This window comes from Aythya marila (genome assembly GCF_965140915.1).
Source record: "Aythya marila genome assembly, chromosome: 7".
Taxonomy (NCBI): domain Eukaryota; kingdom Metazoa; phylum Chordata; class Aves; order Anseriformes; family Anatidae; genus Aythya; species Aythya marila.
Genome location: NC_139048.1, coordinates 28,201,117 through 28,216,657, shown reverse-complemented (window position 1 = coordinate 28,216,657; position 15,541 = coordinate 28,201,117). Strand labels below are relative to the sequence as shown.

Here is a 15,541-nt window from a genome sequence, read left to right as displayed (position 1 = left end):
TCGGGCGCTGATAGGGCGGCGGCGGGAAGGGGCGGGGCTTCGCGTGCCCCCGCCGCTTCCTTTTGCTCCGGCCGCGCGCGCCCTGACCGTTAGGCGGCCGTTAACAGCTGGCAGCGCCGTGAGGTGAGGGGAGGCTGGGGCGGGCCTCCGCGGGGCAGCCCCCAGTAAGGTCAGCGGGGCTGTGCGGGAACGTGCCGCCTCTGCCCCGCAGCGCCCTCGCCAGGTTGGTGCCCGAGGAAGTCGGGCTGCCCTGGGGTCAGGCGCTCACGGGGAGGCTGCGGCTGGGCGCAGGGAGGCCGCAGGGCAGCAGCAGCCAGGAGCGCTCAGCCCTCAGGAGCTGTCTCTAGCCCAGGCTGGGGGAAAGCAGCGTGCCTTTTGCGTCGTTTTGTCAGCTAAAAGCATAGGTTTCTGCAGTGCAACTCCTCGCGTGAGGCACTTGATGTTCCAAGTGGTGTTTTTTAACCCTGAGCATCATAATAAGGCTTGTGGCTGCTAAAAGGATAAGGGTTGCCTCTTCATAATGAGGGTGGGTGTTAGTTGTAGCATGGAGAACAAAAATGCTTGATAGGAAGCGACAGGGAAACAACAAACTCCTTTATTGTTGTTAGCCCAGTTTGTTATTTGGGCGTTCACACCATGTCAGAGACAAACTTACATTCTCACATCTCTTTTGTTGCTAGCATATGTAGGTTTTAGATAATTTCCACTATGGTATTTGTTTTTATTTTGAAGCTTTGTGGTGTTCTTGGTGCTTGTATCAGTTTTGAGCTGTGATTTGATGTCCCTCATTTGCAGGTTCTTACTAGCTAAAGCTGAATTTCTGTAAAGCTTTTAAATTTTGTGAACCTGCAGGAAAAAAGGTGGTAATACTTGGTAAATTAAGTGGTAAGTAGTCCCTGTGAGCTAGGGATGTTCACCTTATGCTGTAGGTTATCTAGAATACCACTTCATACAGGAAGGTTGAATGAAAAAAAAAAAATAAATCGTTAAACCAGTTTGCCCAAGTGCATTGGCTTGGATCAGAGGGAGAAGGTGGACATCCTTAGCTGCTACACTGCCTTCAGCTGTGGCATCTCTAATCTATATGGACTTTACTCTATTATCAGTTGCTTGCAGCATCAGGACATCTTTACAATGCATACCTGTGAATGCGCTTTGCTGGGAGTGGGACCCTCAAAAGTGGGTCTCTCCATAGACTTGGTCATACAATTATATTTGGCGTAGTGGCAGTACCACAGTTGTACTATTTTCTAAACAAGTTTGTTTTTTAGCAAAAGGATGAAGCTGCCTGAATACTTAATAACTAAATCAGCATGCTAAATTTCTTATCTTTTCACTTACAAGACTTAAATAATAAGTAGACATTTTTTGCATGTTTTTGTGAATGAATGAACTTGCATGTACAATTTACAGGCTCTTTATGGAAACCAGTAGTTCCCTACTGTATATATATTTTTTTGCTTCACATCCCACATGGAGGTGAGAGTAACCAAGCTGCCAAGAATCATATATACAATACCAAGCTTCTTATATGGCTGGTGGTGACTAGTCAAAGCCAAGTTTCCGTAAACAGGAATCTATAATCTATAAAGAAATCTAAAAAATCAAAAAAATGCTTTGGAAAGAAGGCTATCAGGCTTGAGAATGACAACAGCAATGATGAAAAATTAACAGCATCTTCTTTGTTCTTGCAGTACCTGTGGTGCTGTCAGAAGATCCGTATTTGAGCAGCATCAGTAGAAAAAAATCCTGTATGGCTTCAGAGGTAATTTATTTGTTCTTACAACTAAGAGTTGCATTGCCTTTTAGTTTAGTGTTGAATATATGTACCTCCCTTCAGATGCAAGCGTGTGTGTGTATATATATATCTTTTTTTCAGTAGTGCCTGTGTGGTTAGGAGCTGTCTGTATTACTCATGGTCTTTGTGATGTGGTCATTTTTAACTGTGCATGTGGTAGGTTGGTATAAGTTGTTACTGAAAATGTGTGGAGTGTAGGTGAGGAAGATAAACAAGTTGGTGTAAGTTTTTTCCTAAGCTTTTGAAACATCTTTATATACACTGTGAACTGATTACTTTTTAGATACATGAATAATAAACAGCATCATACTTTCCTCACAGAAATCAGTTTTAAGGTTGATATTATCAAGTTCAAAGCAAATGGAGTAAAATGTAATGTGTCAAGTCTTGACACATTACAGTTGAATAAAATGAGATCTAATCGGAAATCAGTAATGTCTGCTTTAATATGAGAATCTTACTTGAAGTATTAGCTGTTTGACAGTATCTAGGTGACCAGGGTAATCTCTTTCCTGTGTTTAACATCATTAACAGCAATGTCATAAATGGAGAAAAATATTGCTATAAGGTCAGGTTCGGCATAGTGTTCTCTATCAGTGTTGGTTAAAATGTGCCTAAGATGTCCTGATGCTAAATTCTCTCAGAAGCTAGGATAGCTATTGCCTGTTCACATCCTGGTCTCTGTATTAGCTCACCAAAGCAGGTGAGAGATCCAAGAAGCTTCAAGTGAAGCTCTTAACAGCTCTGCTTCTTGGCTGGCTGAGCCCCATTGAACCCAGGGTTAACCCCAGGGTTACCCCCAGTTTAGTGTTTTCAGTTGGACCATCTGTTAGGCAATGTTCAGGAGTAAAGCTGATCAGTATAGCAGGCAGAGAACTAATTCATTTGGAAACTTGGCAAACTGTGTAAATTCCTTGGTAAACTGAGGAAACATTCCTCTGGGAACAGGAATGGATTTTGAAATACACTGCAGATGGAATTACAGTTGTTTCAGCAAGCTTCATTTTGAGCTATCAACCATATATTGGTAATTTACACATGTAAGACATGTTATTTCTGGAATAACTTGAGGAAAAAATGTAGAGAGTTGTAAAACAAATGTTCCAGCACAGTGGGACAGCTAAGAATCCCTTCGATGAGTTGAAGCAAAGTCATGTTCCCCATTGAATTCCATGTGAGTAGATGTCCCTTCCTAATTTCACTAGAAATGACAAAAACATTTTTATTGGACTTAAGTGTTATGCAGCGTTGCTTTGTGCCTTTGTTTTAATGTAACTGTCATAAATCTAAGGAGTGATTAGAATGACCTAGTCCTAGCTTTCATTCCAAATTAGTTAGTAATACTCTCTCATTTAGATCTGAACCTAAGTGCTGCTTTCCTTGTTGCGTTCTTTCTTTTTTATGCAAAGTTGGTGCTTGATATAACAGGGATGAAATGAGAAGTGTGGCATGGTCATCTGGCTTCACAGTCAGCATTGCTAGAGGGCTGGTTCTAAAAGTTGCTGTTAAAGGCAACGTATGAATTAGTTACATCCCAGAAGATGATTTATTTTGGCTTGTCTATATAAGCACTCCAATAGAATGGACTTGACTAGAAATCTGAATTTATTTCAGTCACTTCATTACAACCAATTAGCTGATGAAAAGGCTTTTCACTGGTAGTGTAAGGTATCAATGCCTAAAAATACCTGCATAGAGACTAACAGGGCACCAGGTGAACTTAAATTTCTGGTAAACCTCTATGAGTCCCTTAACTGTCTGATGTCTGAGAGGTGACTTTTCTTCTAAATAGCTTCATCTGTGTTCAGCCGTACCAACGTTAGGAAACAGACTGGCAGGTTTTCTTTATTGGCGCCGTTTGCCATGCTGTGAAGACTTGGCTTCAGTGGCTCTCCAGGCAGGCTGCAGAAATGAGATATGCCCATGCTGGAGATTTGGGATGTGAGTTCTGTAATGCAGCAGAGCTGGAGAAAGGGGTATGTTGGTGACTTTGAAATAAGACTTCAAAACTTCGAGTATATATTGTTGTTAGTGAGATGCTTAGATACCATTGTTGGTTTTTTTTTTACTTTTTTTTTGTTTTGTAATTAGTGTGTTTTCATGATTACTAAACTATAAACTGCTAACATCTTGCTTTTATATATATATATATATATAATATATGAAAAAAATGTTTTGTCTGTCTATAGCACTATAACAGTGGGGAATGCAACTTGTACAAGGAAATGAGTAGCCTGTCAGATTCAGGCATAGATTCAAGCATAGATTGCTTTCTATGCTTGAAGCATTGCTGCAAAAGTAATCAGCAGCAAAATCATGATTAAATTATAATTTAAACAATTGGAAGGTTTACTTGTTCTGAACATTAGAAACAGGGTACCCTTTCTTATTTTACAGTTATGGCAATAGAATTAGTAGGTTGTTTTGCAGAATGTCAGCTTGAGAGGGTTTTCCTAATTATCTGAGTGAAAGGTACTTGAAAAGCCCTCAGTAAGTGGAACGGATCCTCTACCAGCATTTCAGAGCAAGTGTCAGAGGGCAGCATTCTGAGCTTTTTAAATGTTAATAATTCTGCTGCAGAGTCAGAAAATATTGAATTGATTCTGATAATTGCTTCGTGAGTAAATACACTTTTGATTGCTGTGAAAAGTGGTGGTGCTTGTGTTTGTCAGCTTTGAAAGACCTTCTGTCTCCATCTGTTTATATTGTTGCTGTGCATGATGACTGAGGTTGCCAACTGCTTACTTCAGCTCTGTGACAGAACAGATATAAAAAGCTCTTCAAGTACACAGGAGATAATGTCCTCATCTCTTGTTTAGACAGTCTATAGATATGCAAAAATTTTCAGTGACATGTTTTGGTACTGTGTTACTGTCAATATGTTAACTAATAGCTGTTTGTCAGATAGTACACTTGAAATATAAAATGCCTTTTTTAATAGCATTTATGGTAACTTCATTTCTGGCTTTCAGATAGGTAGGACAAAATAATTTTATCTGGAGGCTGCAGACCTGATCTGAAGCTCACTGAAGTCAGTAACAAATTTGATTTTGGTGACCTTTCAGTGAGCATGGCAGTTCGTTATGCTATAGAGGTTCTTAGGGGTCAGTTGGAAGACTTGCCTTAGTTCCTGTATTAGTGAGAATCTGTTAAAGCAGTTGTTTCGAGTCTTTGTGGAATAGTAGCTGGATTTTGCTTGGTGCTTTCTCACTTTGACTTTCAAAGACAAACAAGGGGATGATACAGTTAGAAGAAGCCAATATATTTGAGATTCTCACCCGACTGTTAAACACGTTTGAAAAAGCTATCAATGGGAAAGCTGATAGGCGTACAGGCATAAAAACATTCAGGGATGCACTGAGCTTGAAGCTTTGGTCCCTTAAATAGAGTGAGGAGGGAAGATATTTTAGTCAATTTATTTCCCAGAAGTTACTCTTTTTTTCTTTTTTAGAATTGCTGTCTATTTCAGTCAGCATAATAAAGAGTAGAAAGTATGGTTTGCTAGGGCAAACAAAGCATTGTTAGAGAGCAACATTTACAGATGAAAATTCTATTTTGCGTCTTTTGCTGGCCTTGGTTGTCTGGCTGAAAATTACAGCAGAGATTCTGTCAGCCTGGAATCTCAGCATCGGAGATAGCAAACCAGTTTTTTCTTGCTTTAGTACTGAACTGGCAATCAGAAGTTCTTGTTGCCATAAATGAAGTGTTTGTTGTTTAAATAATAAGCAAAGCTATTAAGGACTAGGGGATACTAGTCTACTGTAGTGCTTTTGTATTTCTTACAACAAAATCAGCTTTATCCTCTTTCATTTTTTAAGACATTGGATATGGAAGTCTTAAAATACTCAAATGCTTAATTCGAAAAAGATGATAGCATTAGTGCCCTTTGGAAAATGTTGTTATCTCAGCCATAGATTGAAGGAGTTAAGCTTGTTGGTATAGTTGAAACAGTTGTTGATCCGAAAAGTCGAGATACGTGCTGGCTGGTAGTTTTCAACACTAGAGACTTCCAGAAATTTTTCACTGGTTATGCTAAATGCTAAAAATCATGTGATACCTTTTCTTTCACAGACCTAAACATCCTTCACAGTATCTAGAGATCCAAAGCAGAAAGTTACTGTGTTACATAACTCATCCCCAGGGAATCTCAGAATGAGAAATCAGGTCAGAAGAAGATATATTTCTGTTTTAATTGAAAACAAACAAAAAAAGCTAGACATTTTCCAGTCTTTTTAGTTTGTCTTCTAGTTAAATGACTTGGTTTGTGAGTCATGCCTTCCTGTAAAATATTAGAGTTCTTTAAAATGACCTGTTTTGTATGGTGTTTAAGTGCCAACATGCCAATAATGTTAAATAAATAACCATTATAGAGTTGTGGCAAAACATGCACAGACAAAATCTGGTTTTCTCCTCCTTATCCTGGAATTGCTTCTGGACTACTTGTTGCTGCTATTGTAGCTTGGTGCCAGTGTGGGAGCAGTGGAGCAAGGCTGGGATGAGTCCAGTGGTCTCTGGAGGTATGAAGAGCATCTGAGAAGTATTCCCAGTTGATGTGAGAACACTTTGCTATTACTGCCATAAACCTTCATCCCAGCCATAAAATCTGATTTAGATAAGCGTTTCCTTTTAAATGCCAAATTGAAGACTGTTGTATTTCAATATTTCTTGATTATTCTTTGTTGTCTAAGCTTGTCAATGTTGGCAAGATAATGTCTTACTTATTATCTGTTTTACTTTATCTCCTCTAATTTTTTTTCATTGAAAGTCAGGATGTTGAGATAAGCTTATTTTGAAATACTTGTAAGGTAGAATGTCTGCATCAGTGCTGGTAACTGATTTTTTTTGCTTTTGGAAGGAATATTATATTGCTGTCATCTGACTGCCAGTTTAAAATGGTCATGGAATTTGTAAAAACACTTACCTTGATTTCTTTTGTTTTGCCTTATCAGTTTTTTAGATAAACTGGCGTTTGTCTTCAGTAAAGGAAGTCTAACTGGCTGTCTAAACATACACTTTTACATTGTTCACAGTTATCATTAGAGAAATTAACTTGAACACACGATCACCTCAAGTTTATAGGATATACTGCTATTATGGCAGTTACTTAAATGTAACACTGGGCTATATAAAAACTGTAGGCTATATAAGCAGAAATGGAGCTGCTGCTTCCATGTGATAAATGCGTCATGAAGGTAATAGAGGGGAAGGAGGGAGAAAGCCAGTCTCCTTCACCGTTTCTTTTCCCTCTGTACACTTCATGCATCACTTAGCAGTGAACCAATACTTGTAGTGCAAGTCCATTAGTGTTATTTAGTACTAGATTTAATTTATTCTTGTTTATTACTTGGCTAATTCAGTGGAGGTTATTTTAAGTCAAGGAAATTAATGGGCCTGTTAACGAAAAGAAAAAGATTTTTAAGCAAAATGTTGTACCCTCATCGCCTTTTTTTTCTCCCAGAACATGCAAGTCTTAAAGCCACATCAGAATATAGCACAGTATCTGAGGAAATAAATCAAAAGGTAGTTTGCAACATTTTGAAAATCTTAACTTTTGTGTGGGTTGGTTCTGCACAGTACATAAAGAAGCTGTTAGTTTATAAAGAGAGAACATGTTTGTTTCAAATGGTATGAGGTTCAAGAACTGAACAAAAAGAACACTAAGCACACTATGTTAATACCAAATTTGAATTAATTGGCTATTTATGCTTGTATAAATTAGTACCTCAGACCTGGAATAAGGAATAAATGCTTGAGGACAGTGTCTTACACTACAGGTAGAGAGGAAATTAGATATAGAAATGGGTGGCTAAACAAAGGTGGTAAATATTAAAATGTCAACAGGTAAGCTGAAAAGTTAAAAAGGATATTTCTGTGATAGTTACCTTAAGTCAAAGAACTACACATTGGGCTATGGCTGCGCAATGTTTGAAGGATAAGCATTAAATGTTTGCACAAAGTGAGTTCTCTGCTAGCTTCAGCTGATTCTGTGAGCTGAAGTAAATCACTTAATCTTTCTTGGCCTCAGTTTCTATAAGAAAGGGGTGATAATTCCGTCCCTACTTAAAGGTATGGGGAGGACAAACACACTAAGTATCGTTCAGAACTTGATCTGTTTTTGCGATCTTCCAGTTGGTGATGAATGTAGGACAAATTATGCGAATATACAGTATTTATTCTCTGAGAAATTAGGAACTCAGAACTTGCATTTTCTAACCAGCTAATAGAGTTTTTCCTCTCCAAAGTAAGGTTTTCTCAAGAGAGAAGTCTTAAGATTGTCTAAAGTGATAACTAAAACTTATTGTCTTGAATGTTTATCCTTTGTATCAGAGCATAATCTTACTCAGCTATTTTTCTTCCTAGGAACAGAATCCATGAGCTCTAATGGAACTACAGTTCACTTTTTTGTAGAGTATTAAAGAAAACTAATGAAAAATTAGTGTAGAATTTTCCAGGTTCTGTAGAATTAAGATAATCCGTGGAAATTAAAGAAATAAGCAGAAGTTCTCCCCGTGGGAATAACAAACACTTACTGTAGCTGCCTCTGTAAGGTATTTCAATACATCAGTTCGGATGAAAGGAATGATTATCAAATATCAGTTAAGTAGGTTTTTCCAGTAGATTTTATTTCAGTTCTTTCCATCTACTTAACATGTATGAAATCAGACTCTTAAAGGAAGTCTGAAGATGACAAACGAAGAGAAAGTAATATAACTTGATCTGTGACTGTATTTGGTTATAAAGCTTTCTAATATACTCATTGAGTTGAAATTACTTAAATGAAATAGATGTTGGAATTGGCATGAGCTGCTTGGGCATGTGCTAGTGTAGACAGGACTGCCTTTGGGTATGCTGAGAAGACATGTCAGATCAACTTAAACTAGTGTAATTTCTTGGGCTGCATCTGCACTCATCTTTCCATTTTGTTTTTCCATCCAAGATAGATCATAAGATAATATAAATTAATAAGAATATAAATAAAATAAGAATATAAATTCTGGAGGTGAGAGGGACCAAAATGACTTTCCCTATCAGATCATAATTGCATGCACTGCCAATTCTGAATTGATCTGTTGGAGGACAAACGTCACGGTTCAGCTACTCCCTGGTCTTCCAGTGAATAGCAAATGGGACCCCAGTGGACAGAGCTTTGACTCCTCAGCTGGGAGGTGGTTTGATTCCTACACTAAAGAGGAATGTTTTTTCATCAGTGCTTGTAAAGCTCTTCTAATCTTAAAGACCAATGACAAGCCTTCCACCAATAGTGCTGCTCTTGAAATTTAGTTCTTGGCCTGAGAAGTCAGTAGTGTCTTCTAAAGGTAAAGGTATTAGACCAGTCTTTGAATTAGAGCAAGCACTGTTAACTAGTACAAAGCATGGTGGCAAATTTCTGTCACGGAGCCTGGAATTAGACCTGAAATATGAAGTAATATGGAAAAAATGTAGGTAACTTTTAAAAGGGAGCTGTTCAGTCCCTGCAAAATTGTATTTTGCCTCATAAAAGATTTGTTGTTGAGTAGGTACTGTACAGTTCCTTCTAAGTCTCACATGATATTTCCCCACCCCTTTGATAAATACTAATGTTGTCTTAGAACAAGATCGGTTTTTGAAAGATAAATGTGAATCAAGGCCTTTCTTTATGGTCTTTCATTTTAACATTTATAGTCTTAAATAGCTGAGTTGTGACCGGGGAATAAAAATAAGGTAAACTTGGTATAACACAACTGTTCTATACAGCAGTACAAATGGCTTTGCATTTCTTAGCAGTGAAGGATACTACTTAAGGACAATCTCTATTTTTACTTGCCAAGCAAAAATCTTCAAGTTGCCTACTAAACAATGTCATTTCTTTTAGTTTAAAACCATTATTCCTTGTCCTGTGACTGTCTGTGTAAGAAGTTGCTCTCCATCTTCTGATAAGCTTCTTTAAGTACCGAAAGCCTCTGGTGAGGTCTACCTGGATCCTTCTCTTCTGCAGGCTGAACATCCCCAGCTCTCTCAGCCTTTGTTCATAGGAGAGGTGCTCCAGCCATCTCATCTTTATGGCCCTCCTCGGGATCCACTCAATCAGTTCCATGCCCTATTGCTGGGGGCCCCAGACTTGGATGCAGCACTCCAAGTGGAGTCTTGTAAGGGCAGAACCAAGGGGGACAGTTGCCTCCCTTGACCTGCTGGCCATGCCTGTGTTGATGCAGCCCAGGACACAGCTGGCCTTTTGCAATCTGCAGATTTCAAGTCTCATCAATTAAATTCTTTTGAATAAATGGTCTAAGTGTATTTCTGCCTTGAAGTCAGTGAGGTGGAGGAGGCGGTGAAAGGTTACCTGTCTTTGAAATGGGGAAATTTACATCTAAAAGGCACCTTTGGTTCGGTCAGCTGTGTTGATAGTTACTCAGTGTCACCTGTGCTCTGTTAAAGCTTAACTCACTTGCTAAACTAACATCTATCTAAACCATTGAAATGTAAAGGCTTATCTATTAAAAAAGCTAATGGTAATTTCCTTTATGTAGCATATCTTAATTTCTTCCTAGGCAAATGCTAAGGAACTCTTAAACTTTGAGTTCAGATGTATTGCTTCAGTTTTCACAAATTTAAAATACTGTGAAATTTTATCTTGATTTTTTTTTTTCTGGTAGTGCTCTAGTAAATTAACAACCTTGCTTCTTATCCATAATGGCTGTGAAAGTTTTTGCTTGGCTGACATTTGTACAGTCCTATAAAGAAAGGGGTGGGTATGCTGCTTCTGTAGCCACAGTAAGAAGCAAGCATGTGCAGTGAACCATCTGTGATCTTTGTAGTGCCATTCACTATTGTACAGAACCAGCTTGGCCCGAGTCTGAAGGTTATAATTACTAGAAGGAGCTTTATCTCTGAAAAAATTTACTTTCTAACTTGTAGACAGAGAAATATATATTTTTCAGTAGCTAAGATCCCCAAACAGCCTGGTAATTTTGCTGCATTTACAAGAAGAGCAACTGACTTGTATTCAAGTCTCCGGTGTTGTTATCATGTAGTTTAAAAAAAAAAAAAAGGTGATTTTTGTTTAAAATACAATGCTTACATCAAAAGCATATTGCACACTATCCTTTGGAGGTTTCAGTTTTATAGAGAAATTGTATGGAGACAACTTCTTCCTGAGCTATAAAAGTATCAGCAGAGATTACCTGTTTAATATATCCTATCACCACTTAGTTTGCACCTCACAAAAACAAACTGACACCACATGAAGGATGTAGTTGTGTAATGAAGAAAATGAAGAAATAGTTGGAATTTGTGGGACATATCTGTATCTTGGGGGGGGGGGGGGGGGGGGGAATGGAAGAAGTCTGGTGCCATAGACTCAGTCATACTAGAAAATACTTGTTTGTGTTTATAGGAAGGTTAAATATTTGTTACTCTGGAGGAATTCTATGTAAACAGTGAGGGGGAGAATGAACTTTTGAGCTGTTGGTGTAAAGAGGTCTTGAGGGTTCTGTGCTATTTGGCTTCTGAAACTGTTCAGGTGGCTTCTAGTTTTGCACAGCCTTCAAGCGTGCGACTTCGTATCTCTGGTATGACTCCTTTGGGTGGCTGGCTGGATTTTTCAGTTAAGCATGTAACTTGAGTTGCTTAATGATGCTGACAAATGAAAAATACCTCACTAGACCTCAAAATGCAAGAGGAAGTGTGACTCTTGAACTCTAGTGCTAATGTCCACTTGTGGAGAATGAAATGTATGTAAGTAACACCTACAACTGATTTGCATAAAATTGTGTTCATTTTGTGAATGATACCTTCTCACCACCCTGTCTCCCACAATACCAAGGCAAAAGCACAGCAGTCTTATCTCCCACTGTTGTTCCGAACACCAGTGATATCCCATTTTGTGTCTAGGAATGTGCAGTCAGCATCCACATGTTTATAACTTTCATTTTTGAGTCACCTTTTTGTAAAAGTAAGAAAATAATGGTCCTTTGGTATTGTAAATGACTTTTGTCTGCCATAGAATTTACTCATCCATACTGTATTTCCCAAACCTCTAAAGCAACTGCAGTTGTGAGAGCAGCCTTTCATTATGGCTGTGTGCTACAGCCAGCTAAAGCAAGTAATAGAAAATTCTTGCAGAAGATGGATTCTAGTAACTTTGGTAAAATGTGAAATACCAGCTTGTGTTTTGATCCTGAATAAGGATCTTGGATTTTTGGAGAAATAACTATTTGTGCAAGATGTACTTGGTTAATATTATGCGTGTTGCACAACATTAGTGATGTTCTGATATGAATACTTGAAAGGCATTTACTAGTCCAGAAATAGATTTTACAGAAAATCATTAAATCAAAGGCCAGTGAATTGTTGCTCAGTTTGGAAACCAACTGTGTTCTACTGCTCAAAAAGCTGTTTCAGAAAAACAAGATATGAGGCTTGCATCAGTTTTTATTTTCTTCTTGGAAAAGTCTTTGATTTTTATCTTAATCCTAATAAATCTACATGCAGTTAATCTGATGTAAATAGGTCTGTTGTTGTCACGTTTCTTGAGTATGACTAGCTGCCTCATTTTTGTCTTAGGTTCTCCCTGTACTTCTTTATCAACCTCAGTTTATCAAAAGATTAAAGTCCTAAAATAGGTTTTCATTGGTAATGATACCTTTGGATAATTTTCTGCAGACTTGGCTTTTCCTTCTGAAAACAAGCAATAATTATGTCTTTTTAGTATTGTGAGGTTTTGAAGTATACTGAAATACCTGAAAGAATATCTTTTTTGACAGATAATATAGCAGTTCAGTTGACTAAAATAGTTCTCAAAGTAGAGAATGCATGTTCTTCAACAAAACGTGCACGTAACTTCTGTGTATCTTTAACCTTTTACCTTTATCTCGCCTTCCTACTCAAAAGGTCACTGTTCTGAAGAACTTTTAACTTCTTTTGTTTGTAACAGCCACTGTGTTCATCTCTATTTGTGTTTTTGAAGTATTGCAAAACAAAAATCAATAAACAATGTTTATTATTTAAAAGGAGATCTTGCAAGGCACAAAAGGAGTGAGGAATGAATTATTAATTGAAAAACACAACTACTTCGTTTACTCATTTTTTTAAATGCAAGGAAGATTATCTCAGTGACTGAACTGAAAATGAATTGTCTGAGCGTCCATATTTTCGCATCATTTAGTTTCAAAAAATAATCTTTTTAAAGTGATGTCTGATGCAACTGGTAAGTAGATAGCTACATACAATCCAAACACAGAAGAAATGTCTCTAATTCAGTTCAAAGAAAATACTCCTCCTTGCAGCATAACTTTAGAAACCATAGGCCTTGATCCCGCAGGCATTTAGGCATATATTAAACCTAACAGTGCCATTTGATTTGTTGCCTTAGCTATTACTGAACTATTATAATAACTATGAAGAACAACAGTGTGTTTCTGGCCTTTTATTCTGTATTTTGATTAGTATTGTATTTTGAAAAATGTCAACCTATAGAACTGTTTAAAACACTGTCTAGTTTTAGGCTTAAATTATTGATCTCACTGCTTAAGCTTGCAGGAGTGCTTAGGAAGGTTTTTCATGAAATGCCCAAACCATAGGTGTTTAATATTTAAAAAAAAAGTGTTTGATTGCTGACAACTCCATGGATGGGAAAAAAGTTTATAAATCTTTTATGGCAATACACACACACATCTATTTGTAAACCAGTTGTGTATGTCTTGAGGCCAAGTGATACAGTAGTCCTCAGGTAATAGCAAGTAACAAATTCAGTACTAATAGATTAAAATGTCTGCTATTTAATATAAATAAGTATTAAAAGAAATGTATACTGAAAGAAATAAACTATTCATGTTATATTTAGAGGTAACTTTATCCTAATTATTACGGCAACAGTATTCCTACTATCAAGTGAAGGCTGGTGACTTTCATAAATTCAGACACTGACTAGCACAGTTATGGCTATACAACAGTATCTACCCATGGATGGCTGCCCTGTGCACAGTATTTTGGAGAATGGGAGCTAAATAACCATCTTGAGTTAAATTAACAAGCTTAGTTATAGATAGGCTTTCAGGTAAATACTGTAGATCTGTATTAAGACTTAAACAGTATATGGTGATAGTAACTATCACCAATGGATATAAGGAAGGAGATGAAAATGTTGAAGTAAGGGATGACAAAAATGAGATCTGTTATGGCCTGTCCTATTCATTTTCCCTGTTACTCCTGTGCATATGTACTCCTATTCTCCCAAATATGTGTTCTCTTGATTTCTTGGTAGGTCCACTGGCTTAGTCTAAAACAATCTATTCAAGTCTCCTTGTGCTGCCAGTGCACCAGCAGAAATATAATCTTAGGTCCATATGGTACATCCCTTACTCAGATGTAGAGTATTAGACAGCTTCTGTTATGAGTTGCTTCACTTAATTTCTTCTGACAGTCTGTTTTCCATAGGGCTGTCCTTAATACATGCAAATCTGTATATTGGGACCAAGCACCTTATTGGTTGGGTGGGTAGGTGCTGCTGCTGATGATTCACATGTAGTGCAAGCAAGAGCTGTTGGTATTGGTAAGGTCATTTTTCTCGTTTCTCGCACAAGTTGCAATCAAATGTGTAATATTTGGGATTTAATCTCTTAATCCCAGAATTGTTTCAGACTTTAAAAGTATATGAAACTGTCACTACGTTGCTTGCAGTTGGTTCAGTTTTTTTCTTTTTTTTTAAGCCAGGTACTGCTACTGTACAGAGAAAACTTAAGTACTGAGGGAAAACTTGAGCAGCATGGTAAAGGTGTCAGAAGATTTTTCAGTGATATAATAATCCTGTATGCAGTGGTTTATTTCATTTTTTCCTTTGACGCATATCTTAAGGGATTTTCTATTCAACCATCATAGGGGACAACTTTATTCAAAAAGGATACTATAGTTTGAATTTATTTGAAAGTGGATAACCTGAAGATGTCTGTTAAGAACTCAGTTTTTCTGTTCTGAGGTCAGTGAAACTGTCTTCATGCTACAGATAGAAATATAGAATTAACCATACAAATAAGAGGGAGGTAAAAAGCTTACAGTAAAATTTAAGATTTAGAAGTTAAAGAATATCCTACTTATAGGCATTTGTTATCTAAAGGGCTGGCATTTGAGCAGGTGATGGCCAGTGTTTCTTTGCATATTACAGGAATCACGTTATGAGCTACTTAAAGGTTAAGAAGTTCAACATCAAATCAAAGCTGCAAGTTAAATGCACATGCTTTTTTGTTTTACCTCAAAGCTTTGGGGTTTGTAGGTGGTAAGAATTTCAGAGGGGAAAAGAAGCTACATGTTTGTGTTACATTTCTTTAACCCTATGTCTTCTGATATGTTACTGTCTGTATTTGTGTATATTTAATGTATAAAGCCATGTTGTGTAACAGACATATGAAGAAATTGTTAGTGAGAGGTGAAACTCCTGCAGTTTGCTTTCCATATGAGCAATGAAACATTTATTAAAATCATATTGGATATAATTTTTGAAAATGGGTTTAGGCATTTGGCTATTGATATTTAAGACTGATAGGCAGCTGAAACTGACATACACACTTTTAAATTACCTTGGCTGAATGCTTAAGTTATGCATGGTGAGTTGATACCATTAATGAGAACTGAAATAAGGAATAGAAGTTATCTTTTAAGGTAATTTAAGGGCATTAATTTAGCTTCACACAAGGTTGCTGAAGAAAAATCTTCAAGCTGCTTTGAAAAGTATGTCTTATACATAGCAAATGACTAGAGATTAATAAACTG

General features: G+C 37.3%; 1 protein-coding gene across 10 annotated transcripts in view; it reads left to right on the top strand.

Annotated features, from left to right (window-relative positions):
• Window positions 1-17: 17 nt before the first annotated feature.
• The window catches only part of SHLD2 (shieldin complex subunit 2), a 71,724-nt gene continuing 56,200 nt past the window's right edge, over window positions 18-15,541 (top strand). For 4 of the 10 annotated variants that reach the window (XM_082764455.1, XM_082764452.1, XM_082764444.1 and 1 more), the window contains exons 1-2: window positions 68-123; window positions 1,695-1,765. The gene's annotated coding sequence lies outside the window, so the exon portion shown is untranslated. Of the gene's footprint in view, window positions 224-1,694; window positions 1,766-3,636; window positions 3,775-6,313; window positions 6,351-15,541 lie in introns of those variants that run through there. The other 6 variants (XM_082764450.1, XM_082764451.1, XM_082764449.1 and 3 more) reach the window with 6 other exon arrangements.